A 6,042-nucleotide genomic window follows, 5' to 3' on the forward strand; every position below is an offset into this window, starting at 1 on the left:
GAGGAGCCCCATCACCGCTGTGTTTTCCGCTGCTTCCGCCTTGAATACGGAAGAGGAGAAGAGAGTGTTTGAGGAGGAGGAAGATGACATTGATCATTTTTATGGAAATTTTGATGATGATAGTTATCAAGTGAGTCCTTTACTATCTCTACATCCTTTTTTTTTATTTTTTCGTTTCAGTGTTAAAAAATTACAAGAGAAATCTATTTAAAACAAGATTAGATGAACATGTTTAGATGATAAAGATTTTGTTGGCTCTTCTCTTCATGTTTATATTTTATTTATTTTCGAGCAAGATTAGTTGAATATAGTTTTAATTTTGACTTTCACATTTTACTTTTTTTATTGGTTAGTTGCCGATTCATTGAGGTTTATTGTCACTTTTTTTTATTTTAGAAAAAGGAACAACATGTTTAGATAATACACACTTTGTTGGCTATTTTTGCTTATATTTTATATATTGTGTGAATCAGGGGGATGTCAATGAGGAAGATGAGAAGTTGTTTGAATCATTCTTTGTTAAGAATGCGCTTCCTCGGCGTACTCTAGCTTACATCCTTATCAAGAAGATCAAAGATAATGATGCCGAGTTAGCTGAAGGTTTGATGATCATGCATATATATATCTCTTGTTTGTTTTTTGACTATTGTATATTGTTTGGATACCTTTGTTTGATTGTAAATATCGTATCCTTTTTTTGAAGAAGAGCGTCATGATCCTCAAATGGACCCTATGATAGCTAAACTATATAAAGGGTAATTATGTGTTCTCTCCATTCCTTTTATTTGTGTAGTATGTTTCTCACTGCTTCTGAGAATGATATATATTGCAGTGTTGCCAACCTTATGAGTGAATACACGATTGGGAAAATGCCAAGTGCATTTGTGCGGATCACAAATGCTCATTTAGATCGATTTAGTTTATTGAGTTTTAAATAAGTTGCCCTCTTGAAATCAATTTATTAAATGGGTTTTGGCTAAAATATATGAGGACCCTCTGAACCCGTTTATATATCTTTTTAACTGAAAGCGCCGTCATTTTCATTTAAATATTCATTATTCTTGTCTTTTGTTTGTCGATCCTCCAACTTCTCCCCGCCAATATCTCCATCTCTCAGCCGTATCTCCATCTCTCATACAAGCATCCAAAGCTTGGTCTTCTGGGTATCCTCTAATTTTTTCTATTTTTGTAATTTATGTCTTCTGGGTATTTTCAAATTCTGTAATTTATGTCTTCTGAGTATTGATTAAACTTGATATACATGTATGATGTGTGCTAAGTGAATTTAATATTTTTGAAACTTATTATTTTTTACTAAGATTGAATAAAAAAAGCATCAGTGCTATAGTCAGAGCCATTTAAGCTCGTGTTCTTATTTACTTTTGAATGAAAATTGAATTGAAAGAATCTGAAAATAAGACTTTGTTTTATATTACAGTAGTGGATATGTAATTCATTCTTTCTTTGAAATGTTGTATAATGTGACTCATATTTGTTAAACGTGTATGTTTATAATGAGAATACTTGATGGATATTTGTTTCTCTATTTACGTTTTATGTTTTTTTTAATGTTAATTCAGTGCCTTGCACATTGCTTTGTATATTGGTTAATTTGTTTAATGTTTAATATCAAAGAACATTGCCACTTTCTTTCTCGCAGGTTAGGACAAAAATGGCCAGGAAACGAGATAGGATTGTCAATGCACAGCCTTTCATCACTGATGATGCATCCGTAGGTTCTTCCAGGAAACGATCAAAGGTTCCTAAAATCCATCAGCAGCAAAATAAGGTGACGACTGTAAACTTCATTCTCAAGCTTTTCTAGAGTGTTGTAATAACAACCTTTCCTTTCCTTTTGGAGTTGATTGGAGCTGGTATTAGCAACAAAATCATGAAGGTATCTCTTGCCCAGCAAAAAGAGATCGTTGATTAAGCGAATGCCGAGAGGAGCCCCTTGAATGCGGAAGAGGAGAGGAGAGTGATTAAGGACGAGGAAGATGACACTGATGATTTTTATGGAAATTTTGATGATGATAGTGTCCTTTACTATCTCTACATCTTTTTTTTTTTCGTTTCAGTGTTAAAACATTACAAGAGAAATATATTTAAAACAAGATTAGATGAACATGTTTAGATGATAAAGACTTTGTTGGCTCTTCCCTTCATGCTTATATTTTATTTATTTTCAAGCAAGATTAGATGAATATAATTTTAATTTTGACTTTCACATTTGACTTGTTTTATTGGTTAGTTGCCGATTCATTAAGGTTTGTTGTCACTTTTTTTTATTTTAGAAAAAAAAACATGTTTAGATAATACACACTTTGTTGGATATTTTTGCTTATATTTTATATATTGTGTGAATAAGCGGGATGTCAATGAGGATGATTAGAAGTTGTTTGAATCATTCTTTGTTAAGAACGCGCCTCGTCAGCGTACTCTAGCTGAGATCCTTATCAAGAAGATCAAAGATAATGACGCCGAGTTAGCTTGAAGGTCTGATAATCATGCATATATATCTCTGGTTTGTTTTTTGACTATTGTATATTGTTTGGACACCTTTGTTTTTGTTTGATTGTAAATATCGTATTTTTTTGCAGAAGAGCGTCATGATCCTCAAATGGACCCTTTGATAGCTAAACTATATAACAGGTAATGATGTGTTCTCTCCATTCCTTTTATTTTTGTAGTATGTTTCTCACTGCTTCTGGGAATGATATTAATTGCAGTGTTGCCAAGCTTATGAGTGAATACACGGTTGGAAAAATGCCAAGAGCATTTGTGCGGATCACAAATGCTCATTTAGATCCACTTAGTTTATCGTGTTTTAAATGAGTTGCCCTCTTGAAATCAACTAATTGAATGGGTTCTGAGTATTGATTAAACTCTATATAGATGTACGATATGTGCTGAGTGAATTCAATGTTTCAGAAACTTATTATTTTTTACTAAGATTGATTTAAACAAGAAGCATCAGTGTTATAGTCAGAGCCATCTAAGCTCCTGTTCCTATTAACCTTTGAATGAAACTTATTATTTTTACTAAGACTGATTTAAACAAGAAGCATCAATGTTATAGTTAGAGCCATCTAAGCTCCTGTTCTTATTAACTTTTGAATTAAAATTGAATTGAAAGAATCTGAAAATAAGACTTTTGTTTTATATTACTGTAGTGGATATGTAATTCATTCTTTCTTTGAAATGTTGTATAATGTGACTCATATTTGTTGAACGTGTACGTTATAGTGAGAATACTTGATGCATATTTGTTTCTTTGTTTACGTTATATGCTTTTTTTATTGTTAACTCGGTGCCTTGTACATTGCTTTGCATATTGGTTGATTTGTTTAGTGTTTAATATCAACGACCATTGTCGCTTTCTTGCTCGCAGGTTAGGACAACAATGGCCAAGAAACAAGATAGGATTGTCAACGCACAGCCTTTCATCAATGATGATGCATCCGTAGGTTCTTCCAGGAAACGATCAAAGGTTCGTAAAACCCATCAGCAGTTAGATAAGGTGACGACTGTAAACTTCATTCTCAAGCTTTTCTAGAATGTTGTAATAACACCCTTTCATTTCCATGTGCAGTAGCTTGAGGCTGATATTAGCTACAAGATCATTAAGGTAGCTCTTGCCCAACAAAAAGAGATCGCTAATGAAGAGAACGCCGAGAGGAACCCCATCACCGCTGTGTTTTCTGCTGCTTCCGCCTTGAATGCGGAAGAGGAGAAGAGAGTGATTGAGGAGGAGGAAGATGATATTGATGTTTTTGATGGAAAGTTCGATGATGATAGTTATCAAGTGAGTGCCTTTACTCTCTCAATATCATTTTTTTTTTAGTTTCTGTGTTAAAACATTACAAGTGAAGTCTCTTTCACGCAAGATTAGATGAACATGTTTAGATGATAAAAAATTTGTTGGCTCTTCTCTTCATGCCTATATTTTATTTATTTTCAAGAAAGATTAGATGAATATAGTTTTAATTTTGATATTCACATTTGATTTGCTTTATTGGTTAGTTGCCGATTCATTGAGGTTTATTGCCACTTTTTTTTTTAAGACAAAAAAACATGTTTAGATGATACACACTTTGTTGGCTATTTTTGCTTATATTTTATATATTGTGTAAATCATGGGGATGTCAATGAGGAAGATGAGAAGTTGTTTGAATCATTCTGTGTTAAGAACGCGCCTCCTCAGCGTACTCTAGCTGATATCCTTATCAAGAAGATCAAAGATAATGACGCCGAGTTAGCTGAAGGTCTGATGATCATGCATATATATCTCTCTTTTTTATACTATTGTATATTGTTTGGATACCTTTGTGTGATTGTAAATATTGTATCTTATTTTGCAGAAGAGCATCCTGATCCTCAAATGGACCCTATGATAGCTAAACTATATAAAGGGTAATGTTGTGTTCTCTCCATTCCTTTTATTTGTGTAGTGTGTTTCTCAGTGCTTCTGGAAATGATATTTATTGCAGTGTTGTCAAGCTTATGATTGAATACACGGTTGGGAAAATGCCAAGAGCATTTGTGCGGATCACAAATGCTCATTTAGATCCATTTAGTTTAGCGGGTTTTAAATGAGTTGCTTTCTTGAAATCAATTTATTAAATGGGGTTTTGGCTAAAATATACGAGGACTCTCTTAACCCGTTTATATATTTTTTTAATTGAAAGCGCCGTTCTTTTCGTTTTAATATTCATTACTATTCTCTTTTGTTTGTCGATCCTCCAACTTCTCTCCGCCAATATGTCCATCTTTCATACAAACATCCAAAGCTTGGTCTTTGGGTATTCTCTAATTTCTTCTCTTTCTGTAGTTTATGTCTTTTGGGTATTTTCAAATCTCTGTAATTTATGTCTTTTGGGTATTGATTAAACTATATATACATGTATGATGTGTGCTGAGTGAATTCAATGTTTCAGAAACTTATTATATTTTTAATTTGACTGATTTAAACAAGAAGCATAAGTGTTATAGTCATAGTCATCTAAGATCGTGTTCTTATTCACTTTTGAATGAAAATTGAATTGAAAGAATCTGAAAATAAGGCTTTTGTTTTATATTACTGTAGTGGATATGTAATTGATTCTTTCTTTGAAACGTTGTATAATATGACTCATATTTTTTGAACGTGTACGTTTATACTGAGAATACTTGATGCATATTCGTTTCTCTGTTTACGTTTTATGCTTTGTTTAATGTTAACTCAGTGCCTTGCACATTGCTTTGCATATTGGTTAATTTGTTTAATGTTTAATATCAATGACCATTGCCGCTTTCTTTCGTGCAGGTTAAGAAAACAATGTCCAAGAAACGAGAGGGTATTGTCAATGCACAGCCTTTCATCACTAATGATGCATCCGTAGGTACTTCCAGGAAACAATCAAATGTTCAAAAAAACAATCAGCAACAAGATAAGGTGACGACTGTAAACTTCATTCTCAAGCTTTTCTAGAATGTTGTAATAACACCCTTTCCTTTTCTTGTACAGTTTCTTGAGGCTGGTATTAGCTGCAAGATCATGAAGGTAGCTCTTGCCCAGGAAAAATAGATCGTTGATGAAGAGAACGCCGAGAGGAACCCCATCACCATTGTGTTCTCCGCTGCTTCCACCTTGAATGCGGAAGAGGAGAAGAGAGTGATTGAGGCGGAGGAAGATGACATTGATGATTTTGATGGAAAGTTCGATGATGATAGTTATCAAGTAAGTGTCTTTACTCTCCCTACATATTTTTTTAATATTTTCATTTCAGTGTTAAAACATTATAAGAGAAGTCTCTTTCACGCAAGATTAGATGAACATGTTTAGATTATACAGACTTCGTTGGCTCTTCTCTTCATGCTTATATTTTATTTATTTTCAAACAAGATTAGATGAATATAGTTTCAATTTTGACTTTCACATGTGACTTGTTTTATTGGTTAGTCGCCGATTCATTGAGGTTTATTGTCATTTTTTCTTATTTTAGAAAAATAAGAACATGTTTAGATGATATGGATTTTGTTGGTTATTTGTGCTTATATTTT

The sequence above is a fragment of the Brassica oleracea genome, chromosome C7 (assembly GCF_000695525.1).
Source record: "Brassica oleracea var. oleracea cultivar TO1000 chromosome C7, BOL, whole genome shotgun sequence".
Classification (NCBI taxonomy): domain Eukaryota; kingdom Viridiplantae; phylum Streptophyta; class Magnoliopsida; order Brassicales; family Brassicaceae; genus Brassica; species Brassica oleracea.